Source organism: Lepidochelys olivacea, assembly GCF_965140295.1.
Source record: "Lepidochelys olivacea isolate rLepOli2 genome assembly, chromosome: 4".
Taxonomy (NCBI): domain Eukaryota; kingdom Metazoa; phylum Chordata; order Testudines; family Cheloniidae; genus Lepidochelys; species Lepidochelys olivacea.
This window is the reverse complement of record NC_140414.1, coordinates 97,590,119-97,607,863: the sequence shown is the minus strand read 5'-3', so window position 1 is coordinate 97,607,863 and position 17,745 is coordinate 97,590,119. Positions and strand designations below refer to the sequence as shown.

General features: G+C 39.6%; 1 long non-coding RNA gene across 1 annotated transcript in view; it reads left to right on the top strand.

The window, feature by feature from the left end:
* The window catches only part of LOC311519539, a 42,278-nt gene extending 38,742 nt beyond the window's left edge, over window positions 1–3,536 (top strand). The window contains exon 3 of the long non-coding RNA XR_014711299.1: window positions 3,252–3,536. This is a non-coding gene — a long non-coding RNA (uncharacterized lncRNA). The remainder of the gene's footprint in view (window positions 1–3,251) is intronic.
* The last annotated feature ends 14,209 nt before the right edge of the window (window positions 3,537–17,745 follow it).

Below are 17,745 nucleotides of genomic sequence, written 5' to 3'. Positions count from 1 at the left end.
TGGACATACGACAGGCTATGAAAGTAATCTGCCAAGTATACTCTGATTAGCTCGAAAGAATATTCTGCAGTGCAAGGATACATGTCTTGAGGTACATGTATTATGTAGTCATTAATCAGATCGTCCACCATTTCACCAAGTAGTTCTTGAACCTTAGAGACAGGATATTTCTTATTTGTAAAATTGCTAACCACATTGTTAGAAAAAATCTTTTTAATTCAGAGGCTCTTGTGTTATGTGATTTAATTATTCTTCTAAATTTACCTATTATATCACCATTTATCAGATTTTAAAAAGCTGTCTTTTTCTAAGTTTGATCAACATTAGTCCTAAAAGCCATTCAGTTAGATTCCATCTACAGTTTTGGCTTAAAGACACATGCAACAGCCTTACTAATGATTAGCTAAAGGCACAAAATTTGGATTGGGATATGAATTTTTCCAAAGTTCAGGAGTCCTCAGATGAATATTTTGGTTCAGGACCAACTCTAATTCTTAGTTTCTCAAATGGAATCAAATGCTGGGTTTTCTAACAGTACAAAAAAGTCATAAGAAATTCAAAGTACAAACCATTTTCATGTCTCGTAGCTGATAGGGCTCAGCACCAACTGACAAAGACTCTCCAATGTAAGGCCTTAGCTTCTTCTGATGTTCTCTATAACACTCCTCTCCGTACAGTAACATATCATCATTTAAGCTTATTTTGCATAATCAAAAATATTTAAAAAAAAAAAGTTCTTGCTACTCATGTTAAATGCCCCTTTCTGTCTTTTTAAATAAAGAACCAATTGCCCTCTAAAACCAAAAAACTTGTTCTGGCTAAAATATCTATTACCAGCTATTGGAAGCCCGTTCCCCTGCCAATGTAGGATGGGTCACCACAGTACATTTTCTAGCATTTTGTCCAGTCCCAAGTAATGGGGCTTCTTTTGGAAGGCTATTCTACAGAGCTGGGTGGGCAATGTTTCTCCTGTCCCATGAAAATTTTCCTGAATTGGAACAAAAATTCTTTCCTGGGTATCTGACTGGTGAATCTTGCCCATATGCTCTGGGTTTAGCTGATCGCCATACTTGGGGTCGAGAAGGAATTTTCGTCCAGGGCAGATTGGAAGAGGCCCTGGAGGTTTTTCGTCTTCCTCTGTAGCAGGGGCACGGGTCACTTGCTGGAGGATTCTCTGCTCCTTGAAGTCTTTAAACCACAATTTGAGGACTTCAATAACTCAGACATAGGTGAGAGGTTTTTCGCAGGAATGGGTGGGTGAGATTCTGTGGCCTGCGTTGTGCAGGAGGTCGGACTAGATGATCATAATGGTCCCTTCTGACCTTAGTATCTGTGAATCTATAAAAAGTCAAAAATTGGGGGGCGGTGGGGGGGGAATTGTGATCCTCCTCCACCCTCCAAAATTGGTCTAGGTCAACTGACGTTTCATTTCAATAACTTCAAAATGTTTCATTTTGATATTGACATTTTTTCTCTATAACTAGCTACAAATTCTATACAAAAAGTCATTTTGAACTGGAAAACCAGCATTTTTAATGTAGAAAATATTGAAACAGGAAGTTTCAACAATTTAGAAACTTTTTTTTAAATTTCAAGTAGAGATATTTTTCATGGGAAAGGACTGGTTTTGACAAGTTATGATTTTGACAAACCGTTTTGTTTGAATAATTTCTGACCATCTTTAGTATTCTATGGCCTAATTTATATATTTCACTATCCATCTCTCAGAGACTTTAATTCTCTCATTGCCAGGATAACTTCCTAATATTCAGCCTAAATTTTTCTTTGTAAATTTCATGCCATAGTTCCTCATTATACTCCCATATACCACATCTCTCACCCTGATGTTATCATATTTCACATATTTACAGTCTTACACACATTGTGACTTAGTGTATATTTTATGTGTTATAATATAAAGAATACAACTGAGATTTATCATTTTGAGAAATATGTGCATATTCTTAGCTACTAAGTCAATTGTGACGTGACTATGAGGTGAAATGGTAAAATTAAGATATGAAGTGAAATCATAGATCCAGAGAGCCTGAAGGCAGATGCACAATATAGCAAACATCAGTTATTTCTCAAATGAAATGGAGCTAATGCTTACAGCAAATATTTCTTCAAGAGGCAACATATAACAAAGAAATGGTCCCAAGCCAAGATCCTGTAGCCGCTTGACTTTGGGAACTGCTGTTTACTTCAATCCAAGGTCTATGCACAGAGAGAGCCATTGTGCAGAGGATTGGGCCATAAATTTGGAACTTGAATTAATAATTAATCAGAAACCTTCATAACAACTTTTAGGGAAGTTCTTAGTAAAGTAACGCTCTCCATGGAGATGTAGTCTTAGAAATACTGCATTTTTGCCCCAATTCTTATTTTACATCAGTAGAGAAAATCAAGTAGAAACCTACCTGAGGTTCTGGACTCTGGCCTCTAGTTCAGGCAAACACTCCATTGTAGAGTGGATTTGATTCTGAAGAGTACCTTTATTTTCCATATCTCGAGGAGACACTTTGAAATCTGAAAGCACAACATAAATTAGTAGAGGGAGCTTCATCTTGTGCAGGATCCTACAAATTAACCACACACATTTTCCAGAAATTTCATAAACATGGACATCACAGACTATAAGATCTCTACAGCATTCTGTGTAACTAATAGTAATAATAATAAAATAAAATCCAGCCATGAGATTTAAAAAAAATAATTTGAAGTCAATGTTTGTGAAAGGTGACAATTTAACAGCCCTTAAGGCTAATGTTCTTTACTCATAGAACAGGTAAAGCACTGTGCAGCTATCCAGGTTTCCCTGTTGACAAACTGCTTCAGGCTTGCCTCAAAGGAACCATTTCTGCAATGCAAGAGGATCTCTCTCTAGACTCTTCAGTCTTTGGCCTCTCTACTGAAGCTGCAAACAAGCCTGCCAGTTAGTACCACTTCTGGTAGGATTTCCTGAATGGTTTTAGCTTGTCTACTGGGAAATTGGAGTGTGGCCACCAAATTATTTCATCCATGAGATGATAGTAATATGTGGAAACTATTGACAAGCTCTTGATTTCAACTGGCAGTCTAGAGGTGAAAGCTCTCTAACCCATTACAAATCCCTGGAGCCATCCAGTCCCTGCAAACTAACAACTTGATTGCAATAACCTTTGACTAAATGTATAATCAGAGTGGGCTCAGCTGTGAGTCATGCCACATGGCCATGCAGGGGAATAAGGGTGATTACTGCAAATTTTTAGACAGGTTAACAAGTTTGCAGAAGTACTGCCCCTGGTTTTGACTTGGTTCAGAAAGCCCAGCCGATAAAGAACTGAGCATTGTATAAAGTGGACAGCCTACTACAGAGGAGTGGTGACCTTCACTGGAATCAAGAACTGATGCAAGACATTAACCAGCATTGGCAAAACCCTGCTGGAAAGGTGTGAAGGACTTTGAAACCTACCAGGTTCTCCACATGGAAGATGGGTGACACCAGGTGGGACAGGCATGCATCCAAACTGTTTATTGTTTTCATGATATGTTTTCTCTGTACTGCTTTTGTCCTAAATAAATGTACTATGTTTTGTGAAAGCTAGCTGGTGACTCATCTCCCTGTCATAGCTCTTAGGAGATAACAGTGCTGAAGTAACATGCTAAAATGATCACTATGAAGAAGAGAAGGAATGGCAATCTAAATCTGCAATCTTCAGGGAGAGGGATGTGAGTTCCCTCCCAGAGAAAGGTGGTGGCCAGAGGCCTAAATAGGGATGCTCTCAATGAGGCCATGAAGAGGTCAGAGGTGTAGTTACTCTGGGACTGTGACAATGTGCATAAATGTTTGCAGGAGCAGGACCATAGGGAGCCCATATATTAGCACATCAAAATGCAATCAGAAAAAGTTTTTAATTTAGGCAGAATAAACAACAGAAGAAACCTATTAACTTAGAAATCTAGATCAGGGTAATCATATTTGGTATTCAAGGCTCTATATAAATGTCATGTAAGCAGAGTCTGAATGAGCTGGCCCCTGACACGTAGTGGTGAGCTGTGGAAAAAAGACTTCAGAAACTGATCTCATTTGCATGGACACACCCACCCTGCCTAGGTGCTCAGCATGATGGGATTGCTTGCCCAAATTATCACTTGTGGCTGGTGTTGGATCCCCAGTCTTCTTGTTATTGGGGCAGGAGTAATAAAGGGTTGTTATCCTTGTTGTGTGAACCGAGGGCAGCGGAACTGTGCCTGGCATACCGCGATGAAGGGACTCATGCTCAACTGAACAGCACTCGCTAGGCAGGGGACATGGGTTCCAAAGCCCAATGAGCTGAGAGAGGGTGGGTCCTGTTTAAGGGTCTTAGACACAATTTAATCCTTTCTCTCTCCATGGCATAATAAGAGCTAATTTAGATTCAATTGGGAGTTCTGTTACATGCTGTAGAGCTGAAATCACTGATACCTAAGTCTAAGTATTAGACCTACTTTGGGAGAATGTCTCTATTGCAAGAGACTGCCCAATGTGTACCAGCAGTGAGGCTCCCCCACTAACAGCTGGAATCACTGAGAGCTGTGTTAAATTATGGGGGCCCTGAAGACATCTTGGTGAGCAGCCAGCAGGGTGGCTGGTGGAGAGGCGCAGCTAATAGAGCGCTGGTGGAGAGGCGCGGCAAGCAGCTAGCAGGGCCGCTGGTGGAGAGGTGCGGCAAGCGGCCAGCAGGTAGTCTGGTCGAGAAGGGCCAGAGCAGAGGCCTGCGGAGGCATGGCAATCAGCCATTGGGGCAATGAGCGAGTGCCTGAGCAGTGGAGCATGCAAGATGCCTCTGTACCCCCACCCCGCCTCCACACAAGGTGGGAGGTGAATTCTGCGGATGAACCTCTGAACAGGACAGCAACTGTGAGTGGGGTACAGAGAAGGGATGATCACGTTAAAGGGACTTTTGGGTTGCTGGACTTAAGAATCTGAGGGGAAAAGGACACTGCCCAACTTACTTGGGGGTGGGTCTTTTGCTCATGGTTTGTGTTTATGAACCCTAGTTGCGGTATTTTCCCAAATTAATGCTGAGTTACTTCTCTCCTTTTATTAAAAGGTTTTGCTACACTCAGACTCTGTGCTTGCAAGAGGGGAAGTATTGCCTCTTAGAGGGTGGTGTGTAATTTCCCCAGGTCACTGGGTGGGGGCTCGAGCCAGTTTTGGTTTGTATTCTTGAAAAGGACCCCCTAGATACTGAACCCAGCCCTTATTGCTGCTGGCTCCACCTGGCAGAAGGGTTACAGTCATGTAATTTGAGTGATACCATACCATGCCTAAAGGATTTCTTTTCTAATTGTAACTCCTGGAGCATTTTCTCCAAACACACTTTTTCTTCATTCCGCTTTCTGGAAAACCAAAACAGATGATATTTTCTTAAAAGGTTGCATTCTGGTTCTTCCTTAGATTTTGACTGAATACTTCCACTATGTCAAATAGACTCAGTGTTGTTGGGTTGTTTTATTTTTCCCTGTTTCTAGACTGCTGTATAGTTTTACTTTGGTAGGATTTACGACAAGACTAATATTAATCAAAAGCCATTGCTCCTACAATGCAAAAAGAGAAACATTCTCCTGGAAGAGATTAAAATGAAAAGTGCACACAATACACTTACTGTCGGATTCTGCTGTTAGTCTTCTAGCCCCTTCAGAGAATATTTCAAAGGGTAAAAACTAGATTAAGAGCAGCAAATTTTGTCTTAAATTACTTTAGAGCTCCTTAGTCAGGATGCCAGTAACAGACTACACAAGTTTATTATGGGCTCAAACTATTTTTTTTTCTGATTAGTATGTGACCCATTTCTATACTTACTTGCTATGTGGGGAAAGCTTAAAATTTCTCTTTGGACCTCCAAAAAGGTGCTTTCTTCCAAAATGGAAAACTCAATTTCTTTTCATCCTTTCAAGAAAAGACTAGGCTAAATAGATAAGATCTAGTATATCAAAGTTACATAAGGTATCTGTAGAGATCATAAAGAATTAATCATGGGGGTATCAATAATATAAAGTGTCATAAGTAACTTTACGGAAAGCTTGACCAAAACAGAAATGTTATTACTTGATCATTTTGACCGTTTGTTTTTTCTTGTCAAGCCGTTGAATGCTTCTCCTGGCCAAAATGTAATCAATCATCCTCTGGCTGGGGAGTGAAACTGCTGTATTTGACTGGTTCCCTAAAGGGAAAATATATATTAAGTAACTTTAAGTTAGTAGTGGGCCTAATGCTATTATATTCCTTGTGCACGCAAAACTCCTGTTGACTTTGCTGAGAATGTTGTATGCACAGACAATGCAGGATCTGGCCCCATTGGTTTGTTTACAGATCTGTATGAAAAAGACAAAACAATTGATTCTGATCTTGCATTCTTAGGTGTAAATCAGGACTAACTCTGTAGAGAAGTCAGTGGAGTTACACTGGTGTAAAATCAGCATAGATGAGATCACAATCAGATGCTATAACTCTACAGAGAATAAGTGCAAAACTGAAGAATGGAAAACAGAAGTTAGCACTTCTCATCCTCCAAACCCTTCCTTCCTAAAAATTAACCATTTGTTCCTCAGTACATCCCATAAATTAGCTAATAGCTCTATTTTTACAGCTGTGGAAAGTGAAATAGAAAGATTAAGTGAACTGTACAAAGCCTCAGAGGGAAAAGCTATGCAATATTGTAATGAATTATCTTGTCCTCTTTTGGCTGATTTTGTTATTGTTACAATGATTGCCCTTGAAATCTTGTCTACTGTGTAAGGTAATATTATAAGCAATACTGTAAATAACACGGTAACCTCTCATTATCTAAAGCAAAACCAGAATGCTTTTCAGGGCGACCACTGAAGATTGTTTAAATTAAATTCTACAGACAACTTCTAAAAAGGGCATGAGCTAAGTAGAAAACATAATGGACCAGAAATTACCACAAGAATAGCCCAGTGAGTTTATACCTGTACTTGTGGATACAGCAACAATTAACTGCCTAGGCTTGGGAAGAAATTTCCCTCCATAATGGGGTTTCTTATCCATTCCTCTGAAGCATGTGAGCTGGCCACTGTAGGAAACAGTATGCTGGATTTGATGGACCACTAGTCTGATCTGATAAGACAACCCCTCTGTTGGATTGCCTGTTGTTCCTCACTTTGGGCCTGATCCTTTCTCATTGACTTTGTTTGGAATCAAGATTGTAGACCATGGTGCTTAGAAACAAATTTCAACACCACTAACCTTCTAGCAAATGCTCAGAATATATTTGCCTCAGTGAGTCCACTCCTGACAGTCCATAGTGCTTTTTGATCTCTTTTTGTAAAGTTCGTTTCCTGTCAAGTAATGGTCAACTATCTTTGCAGGCTGTAAATCCCCATCACTGAAAGCTGTGTTGTATTTCTGAAAAGAAGGCATCTGAAAAGAAAAAAATAGCAATAATCTGAAAATCCCTATTTACCTTTCCCCTTGTATTACCAGATTTTTAGATTTCTCCTGCCCACAGAAACAAGCTGCAGGTCCCCAAATATTGGCTAACCACTTGGCCTAAAAATGGGTAATACTACCTTAACAATAATATCTTCCACTTATATAGTACTTTCCATCCTGAAGAATCCTTAAGTAATTTATAAACTACCATATATACAACTGTAGATTCAAATACAATGGGTGCATAGAACTTATTCAGTTTAATGACATTTCAGATAAATGAGGAACTTTTCAGTGCAAATGATTCCAGGTTGACGATGCAGCATATTTTGAGATAGTAGTGCTGTTTGGATAAACAAATTTATTACCATATGAGTAATAAATAGTGTGCAGTGGAATGCTTGTTCCATCCTCCCTGTTATTTCAGCGTGAGGGATGGGTGTTAGCTCAGGAGAAGCAGAGCAACTAACCCAGTATAACAGGAAAATGTTTGCTCTCGGTGGATCTCTTCCCAATATAGTCACTACTAAATTAGCACAGTAAGCCAAGCTTGTCTATTTCATAGTTCCACTTGCACATAGACCAGGTTCTCCTGCAGAAGTGAGGGACTGGGGGGGAGCTGCCTAATCTTGTGATGGTTCAATTGGCCTTCCTCATCCAGGGCCATTTTGTAATTGCATCAGTGGATGCTAATTGAGTGAGAATGCACATTAACTTTTCTAGCTAAATGCATATATAATATTGCTGTCAAGTAAAACTGTCATCTTTTTTGTTTGCTGTCTTCTCTGGACCATGGTAATAAACACAAGAGTATAGACCTTGGTGGTGCAGTTGACTGTAGTCTGCACCACATAAAATAATCCTCTTAGCAGTCAAGATTCAATGGCAGAGAAAAGGGGGCAGAGGTGACACAATAAAAACCCAAGTGGGTAAGTAGGGAGGGGCAAAAGGGTGAGGGGCTTGGAAGGTGATGATAAGAAGCTTCAACTTCATGTAATGGAGAAGAAGGAGCTAGTGGAGGCATTCAAAGACTGTGGTGACACAATCAGGACAATGGGCAAGAAAGATCATAGCAGAAGTGTTCTGTTGATGGCAGGATGCCCTGTCGGTGTCAGGGAGGCTGGAGAAGAGGAGGTTACAGACCATAATCAGAAGATGATGCACCCCACCCATCCAGGTCTGCATAGAGTTTTTCTGCTTTCTCTAACCTTTCAGCCTCTACTCTCCAGGTCCTCCTAAAAATCACCTTTTCCTCAGACACTACATCCCCACTTTTTTTCTCTAGCTGCCTCCAGACCTTTTAAAGATTAACTTCAGTCTAGTTTCCTCTGCACTGTATTCTGGTGTGCGCTTCTCTGTGCGGCTGGCCTCCTCCTATGCTTCAAAGATAGGATCCTGAAATGACCAGGGCAAGGTCTCCTCTGGCTGAATAAGTAAATCTTTCCCCTTAAGAACGGGAAGCAACCTTTTGGACCTCAGGAGGGGAAACTCATGAAAAATGGCCCATGACTCATGGGACATCTGCTACAAAGACTGTTTGGGACTGGGCTGTGGCTTCTGATGATAAAATACTGCAAATGTACAGTGATCTACAGTGGAAAGAACTAAAAACTGTCAGGTTACTCCAGAATAAAATACTGCAGGGCTAGGTGTAATGTGTGTTATTACAGAGCTCGTTGAAGCCCTAAGCCTAGTGCTGCAATGTGGATATGTCGTTTTGTTCAGAGAGAGCCTCCTTTATGTAACCAAATGAATTGCCAACCAGTGCTTAAACACTTTAAAAAAATCCTTGCTGTAACGGATAGTTACTTTTAGGTTGTGCTTTGTCAGCAAGGCCAGCTTCTGATAGATGGCTTGGACTCCAGAATGGTCTGGTGGTACTGGTTGGTTTAACTCTCTGCCTGGGTCACTCATCTAGCAGGAACTAGATCAGTTGCTATTAAGGTCACTATACAAGACACCAGAGTACTTGTGCAGATCTAAAAATAGAAAAAGAAACATCTAGAACTGAAAAATATAAAGAAACCAAATAGATTGAGCTAGGCCATCTCATTTAAAATGTCCATGTAGGTGCCTGTGATGTGATTGGTTATTTCAGGGGATACAGAATTCTGAACTCAGGCTTCAGAAAGTAAGGGATTGTTAGCGTAAACTGCCCAGCTGACCTCAACTGCCATGGCAGATTCTTGGGTAGAGAGGTGGTTTCTTGGATAGCCAGGGATCAAGTCACATAGTGCTAAATAGAAACACAATCAACACCTTGAACTATATCCAGCAGCGAATAGGACACCAATGAAGCTGTTGAAGAACTGCTGAAATAAGTCCCTCTTGGCTAACTGACAGGCAGCCACATTCTGCACTAGCTGTAGATATATTAAGACATGTTACTTTTAATACAAATGATATGGTTTCTATGGTTTTGATCAGCTTAAATGGTACATTAATTTAATTACTTTGTAGGCTACTTTGAAGGTGGAAAAATGCTGCATAAAAGCCAAGTATAATCATTAACTCAACCAGTGATTTAACTAAGTGTAAGGTTCTGTATAAACTCTGAGTCTTGAGTTGCATTTTCAAACTGCAGGGCTAACTCCTAGTTTCAGTTTGAAATCTATTCCAGTCCTCACAATGTTACACATATTAGTAAAAAGAAAAGGAGTACTTGTGGCACCATAGAGACTAACCAATTTATTTGAGCATAAGCTTTCGTGAGCTACAGCTCACGAAAGCTTATGCTCAAATAAATTGGTTAGTCTCTATGGTGCCACAAGTACTCCTTTTCTTTTTGTGGATACAGACTAACACGGCTGCTACTCTGAAACACCTATCAGTGTAACTTATAATTACATACAAATTAGAACTCTCTGTACCTAAAGCTTCGTGTAGGTTTTGTAAGAAACCATGTGCTAATATCTTCTCTCATTTACCCTGGTACAAATGTATAAGCGTGTATGGAGTTAGTCCAGGTTTACAGTGATGTAACTTAGAACAGAATTTGGCCCCTATCTGCAAATACATTCTTTCCTGGTGATTGATCGCTAATGCAAGTGATGTCTAGTTTGTAGAGCTGAGCAGGCACCAGATTTTCTATTTCCCAGAAAGCAACACAATTTCAATGGAATAAAAACCAAAACTGTCAAAATGTCCCACAAAATGACAAAGTTCAAAATGACAAAGTTTAAAAGTTCAGGTCAGAATGTTTTGGTTTAAAAAACATCAAAATGTTTTATTCTAATTTCCACATTTTATATTATATTATACAATTTTTTTAAAGGAAAGTAATTTCACAATGGAAAACAAAAATGTTACATTCCGAAAAAGTTGAGAACAGAACATTTTGACCTTATCACAACGCTCCACTCCATAGTTTTCCAAACAAAATTTACTCAAAATTAACACAGTGTCACAAAACATTTCACTTTTGATTAACTAGCTTTTTCCAATAAAATATTTTTACATCAGAAAATTTTCAACCAGCTCTACTAGTTTGGTTATTTACTCTTTAATAGTTAGACACTTTGCAATCTTTCCACACAAACGATCTCCTTCAACTGAAAGTAAATAGGCATCAGAAAAGTTCACAGTGGTTTATTATTTCATTAGTTAGCTCAACATCTGATGACTAGGTTTTTCTCTAACAAGTATTTTGCATTACCACATCATAAAATCCCACCCTGTGTTGAAACAAGACCAAAACATATAAAACAGAAGCAGTGATGATATGGTATTGCCATCTGTGCAAACAGAAGTGTGAAATACACATTTTTCCTTATTTTTAAGTTCCAAGCTTGAGAAGTCGGAATAAAACTGGGGTTGTTGTTAAAATAAAGACAACTAACATACACTTTGTCAGGAAGGTAATAAGTATCCTGCCTGACTGGGCAGTGTTTAGTTGTTATGGGTGTGAAATGTAACTTTGAGTTAGTGTCCTTGTGGTTCTATTGCCTGAGAATATTTGTTACGATTTTTTTTTTTTGAAATGCATGTAGATTTGCAAGGAAATTAGATGTTGCCATGAGGCTCTTGGCAAGTGTAATCATCATTTCAAATGTTTGGCTGGTCCTGATGTGTGATATTTTAAGTCAGATGTGTACACTTAACTGACAATACTAATACTTTCCCCAGAATTTGTTGCATTTTTTAGCAAAATAACATATTTTTCAGCATTTTGTAAATTTTGCTAATATGCATGAAATAGACACCATAATCTAAAAGATTAATCTAGCTCACATCTGCAGAAAAAAATAAAAAGCCCTCCAAAAACCATTTGGTTAAGCATCACATCATAACCAAGGGGCCAAATTCTCTTCTGTAAGTGACAGCAATTCTATTTATCTCAACAGAATTGTGCCTACATACTACACCAGTGAACTTGGTCCCAAGTCATCTTGTGTGAATTGCTTGGCTAATTTATGTTTTATACTACACATTTGGCTTGTAAAAAGTGTTTCTCTATATTGTTGAGATTGATTCCAGTCCTCGTTCTTCATTAAACTTCAAAATCTCCTTGGCTCACTCAGTTAAAAGTTTTCTTTCTAATAATCTAAAAAAGAAATTTGAGTCTGATTCTAGGTTTTTGTCTGCACAGAATTTCTGTGCCTTAGATGTGGAGTTTCTCACTCTCCAGTCCTTTGATAATCCATAAATCTTGTTGCATCTTTGCTATAATTTTAACATAGTCTTACAGCAATGTTTGAATTTGGTTCTCCAGAAGAGTAACAAGAATCCATGTAGACAAGGAAATTTGCCTGCCACTATAGAAGGTAAATAGTGTTTGCTAATGAATAGTTTCAAGGATATGAGCCAACCGAGAGAATCTTTCACTTCTCTGACATGATTTCAGACTTCATTAGCAAGCACTTTCCCACTCTAGAAGTCGCAGGAAAATGAAGGTGTTTGGATCCTAGTTGCTCCCCTGTTGATATGGGTAGCTTCATTCTGCATGGTTTTCATTCTGTTCAGTTTCAGCTGTTCTCAGCAGCAAATGTTCCTGTTGGCAAGGTCATCATGTGATTTGAACAGCTACTGCTAGGTGATGGAACCGTGTGTGTCTTCCACCAAAACAACTAAAGGGCTGCATACGAAAATTGTTCACTACAGACACTTTACAAGTTGTTAACCCAAGTGGAGTTATATTCTCTCGCAAGGAGAGACATTTAAAAGTCAACAGTACTGCTGAAGGAAATAATTTTTTTTAAAGTCAGGTGCCTTCATATTCATAACAGTTCATAAACAATCTACATTGAGATTTGAGAAGCATGTTACATCTTGAATAAAGTCCATCTACAGACCCAATTCTACTCCTGTTGAATTCAATGCAAGCTTTGCCACTGTCTTAAATGGAAACAGGATTAGGTCTCTTGTTTAAACATACCTGCAAGAATCCAAGCAAAACTAGCCAAGATAATCAACTTAGGGCGTTCTTTTTATTTACAAATGTGAATACAGTTAGCAAACAGAAAACACCTGTTTTCCTGTGTTACTACCTTGGTATCAAACCGACATGTACATCACACCTCTGAGGATATTTGCAGGTTGTGACACACATGAATGACTAGAGCAAACAGACACAAAACATTAATGTTACATCAGAATTATAACTCTAATTGTTACTCCCCTGTGATGCTTCCCAGAGTTACTCAGAGTTGAGAGAGACCTTGCTGCCACCTGCCCTTAGCATGAGAAAGCCTTGTCTGTGTCTGCCATGCGTCAGCTCCCCAACCCCACCAGCCACTGGCAACACAAGCGCTCCCCTCTAGGCTTTGAAGACCCTGCTGTTACTCTGCAGGTTAGTGATCGGCACCTACTAGCTCTCAAGCTCTCCAAGTGTCCCCCTGGAGTGTCCACACTCTTGTCCACTGGAAACTCATAGTTCAGAGGAACAGGACAGCCCAGCTTACTGGTTCCACCTCAGACCACCGCTCCGTGTAACTCACAGCACTTATATTTGTTTATAGCGAATCATATATAAGTTTATTTAACAAAGCCCAGAGATTCAAGTGACAACAAGTAGAAATATTGGCAACAAATGGATATAGAAAAAATCATAACACATTCTAGAGTCCGGATTTAATACTCTCATGTCTAGTAGGATATTGCTCATCCAGAATCCTTGCAGCACTTTACAGCTTCTTCTTTCATGACACATGCATGCTGTTAGCTAGTCGCCTAGGTGAAGGATTCAATGTGTGTCTTTGCATTCCATATACATCGGACCAATGCTTCATCTTTATTCATAAACAGGACACCCTTCCCCGCCTTTGCTTTGGCTTGTAGATTTCCTCTCTCTTAGATTTTGCCATCTCTCAATTTGTTCCTGGCCCAGTGTGCAAATAGGCATACAGCATGAGGTGGACAATACACAAATGGCCAGACTGGGAGATCGGTGTCAGTTACCGCCTGCCTGAAAGGAACATCTCTGAGGTATGTCACCTTCTGGTGACCGGCCTAAATTCAAGACTTAAGAGCATAATTCGCAGAATAGATACATAACTGTGATATTGCACTCCATATGCTTTATGGAAATATTCTTATGAATATGACATAACTGGAATATGCTTTACGCTGAATACCCCTTGTATGGTTGTCATTAGAAAGCTTGTAATCTACTAAGTGTGTTCATTCTATTTGTTTACATGTATTTCTATATCTGGAGTTAGGAGAATAAGATATAAAATTGTATCACTGATGTAAACATATTAAATGGAGGCCATTAAGGGTGCTCCAGAAACAATCAGTTGTAAATGGCCTTAGATACTTGAAAGCCTTCCTGTGTACAGGTGGGCCACCCCAGGGGGAATGGAGACTAGAGGTCTTACAGTGACATGTGACCATGTCACCTAATAATGAAATCTGTCTTAAATCTGATACTTTTCCATTTTAGAAGGAGGGATGGGGACCAGAGAGACAAAAGATTCCCGCCTTGTGCCAAAGCTATAAAAGGGGGTGGAGCAGAACAAAGGGGGCTGCCAGTCATGAGAGAACCCCTGCTTATCACCTGAGATGGCTGCTGGAACTAACAAGGACTGTGCCATGGGAAAGGATTGGGCCCAGATTAGGAAGGAGTCTAGTCTGTGAAACTAGTTTATTGGAACATCTCTGAGGGTGAGAGAGTACCGGTAATCAGTTTCTTAATGTATTAGACTTAGACTTGCATGTTTTTTGCTTTATTTTGCTTGGTGACTTACTTTGTTCTGTCTGTTATTACCTGAAATCACTTAAAACCTACTTTTTATACTTAATAAAATCACTTTTGTTTATTAATAAACTCAGAGTAAGTGATTGATACCTGGGGGAGCAAACAGCTGTGCATTGCTCTCTATCAGTGTTATAGAGGGTGGACAATTTATTAATTTACCCCATATACGCTTTACACAGAGTAAAACGGATTTATTTGGGGTTCAGGCTCACAGAAAGGCTGAACACTGGGTGCTGGAACAGTCCCTGTTAACTGAGAAGCCACTGGGCTGAGTGAATCTCCGTTTCAGTGAACAGCAGAGAGGCATGGCCCAACCTCTTGATCTGTGCTGGAGCTGACTGGAGTGTCTAACTCAGCAAGACAGGAGTGGAGGGGAGCCTGTTCTGGCAGGAGGGCTGCTCTCAGTGGTATCCCAGCTCATCGAGTGACAGTCTCGGGAGCGTCTCTGTGACTGAACCCATCACAATAACTCCTTCAATATTATCCATATATAGGTTTTTGCCATGATTGTGACAATCAGTAGGCTACCTGCCCTCAATAGAGACCTCACATGTCACCCTTCAATGAACCATTATGCAGCTATCCGACCCAGGGATCCCTGTAAAACCCTATATACCCCCTGTACCTTTTGACATCAAGAGGTGCCTGGGTCACATCATCCTCCTAAAAATACCTAGCTCTTATATAGCACTTTTTATCAGTAGATTTCAAAGTGCTTTCTTGAGAAGGCACAGAGAGATAAAGTGACTTGCCCATGATAACCCAGCAAAGAGCCAGAAATAGAACCTGCGTGACCTGAGTCCCAGTCTAGTGCTCTATCGAGTAGGCCATATTTGGGTTATGTATGGTCTATTGATGATATACCCACACATGAGGTCTCACCATACTATTTTTAAAGTGGATCATGACTACATGGTAGTACTTTAATACTTCATACTCCATTTATAAATTAGTCAATAAGAAAGCTATAGTACATCAAAAGTATTGTAATAACTTACGGGTACTTTTCTTTTTAAAAGAAAGGAAAACCCCAGAAGTAAATAACACGGTTTCATCCCTGCTACTTTCTTGTCTCTGGCCAGTCTGGATCATTCCCAAATTAATACTTCCCTTTTGTGGAAAATATAATAAAGACAACAATTATGAAACATAAAGAATTGAAGCAAGATCAGTCTTTGAAGCAGCAGTAAATAGTCTCATGAGGGAAATTATCTCTTGATGTGTATCTCCGTTAAGGATTCATCTTGATTATAATAACTAAACCTTCCACATCCTTGAAATAGTTAATTCTGAAAAGTATTATTTCTCTTTAAGTTTGAGATGCTGAATTTTATAATTAATCCTAAAATATCACAAGCATGTTCAATGCCCCAGAGTGTACAGTTTTCTACTGTACACTCTAAGTTTGGTATATTTCCATTGTTAACATTTTTTAGTTTGTCTTTATAGTGTAACACATAGTAATGCTCATGTTCACCACTTCAGATTTGACTAGAAGTTTCCAACATTTTAAACTCATTTTCCTCACGCTCCACCTAAGTGAATGATTTTGGAGTAGGAGCAGCATATACATACCATTCTATAGCCTTCAACAATACCCTTGTCCTACCTCCCTTCTTCCTCTGTATACATACAGTGGCTGAACTCTCAAGGTCAGCTAACAAGGCACGTTGGAGTTATGTAATTTCCATTGGTCAGTATTCTCTAATAGAAGCCACCAGAGCTCATGGAGTGACTCCATGAGAAAAATCACTTGGGCCTACAATATGCAGACCTCATACTGATGCACTATTGGGGAAGAGAAGCTGTCACCAATTACTAGACGAATACTAATAAACTATATGGTGTGTGAATACAAACCATATTTAGAGCGAACCGTAACAAAGTTGTAGTGTTGACAGGGCACTGCACTCAGGAATTTTGAAAGTACCTCTAAATAAAGTACCTTTATTGTGGCTGACAAGTTGTTCATTGGAGGACTGCAGGTACCTTCCTAAAAAACTTGCTTCTACCTCTTGGGAGTCCTCTAATGGAATACATAGGACACATTGCCTAGTGGTTAGAGTAAAGGTCTTAGTTGGGGTAGGAGTTTGCCGTGAGAGCCCTGAGTTCCAGGTCCTGCCCCAGACTTGCTTAGTTATCATAGATAAATCACTTTTTAACATTATTACATGTGCAGGAGCTGCCATCTCCAAGAATCCTTCAGCTGGAAAGAAGTGTTAGGCTATTAAATTGACAGTTGTGATTGGCCCACGGATGTTAATTTATTTTACATTGTGTGATCATCTAAGCCCTGCTAGTCCAATGAAGTGGAATGATTAAAGAATTATAGTAACTAAGACCATTAATAAAGGGAGTCAAGTTTGGTCTCGTGTCTAAGCACTCAGGCAAAGCCAGCAAGCAAACCTCCTGGGGGGAAAAGAATCACTAACTTGTAAAAAGACTCAAGATTAGCCCAGATGGCCATACCAGGAGGGTGAACACCTTCTAATAGGTATTACCTGACCTTATATGCAAAAGGAATATGTTTATCTAACTGGTTCCTGTAGCCAAGTTCAAATAATTCCTTTGAAGTACCTCTTGTTAACGGGAAGGATATTAAAAGCCTGTTTTGTCAAAGCTTTCTAAGCATCATTTAGCTATTGACTACTATCTTAAATTGTGAAGAAAAAACATCACATGAAGAATTTACTCAAAGCTTTTGCAATTGAGAAATAGCCTGGTCTTTTTAATGACCACAAAGAGGACTGTCTAAAATGGTGACGAGGTTATTCTCAGCACTGGTATATACAATAAGTGCACACCCATACAAGAGGAGCTTTCTTGACAAGCTTGGTAGGGGCATGTTACAATAACCCAGAGATGCCATGGGCACTGACCTAGAAAGAAATGTAAGGTGTTTACAAGACTTACCCCTACCCAGTTCTCTCTCTCTCCTTTATATGGGCACAGCAGGTGGGAAGGAGGGAGCAAAGTGACTTATTCTCCCCCCAACATAAGGGCCAGGGATAATTGCAGCTTGAGTACATTAAAGATTGTGAAGTGCTTGGAAGTTATAGCATGGAGGAAGGGGGGCTTACAGGTATGACTCATTGATAAGGGGAGTACAGGAACCAGTGTAATGGGG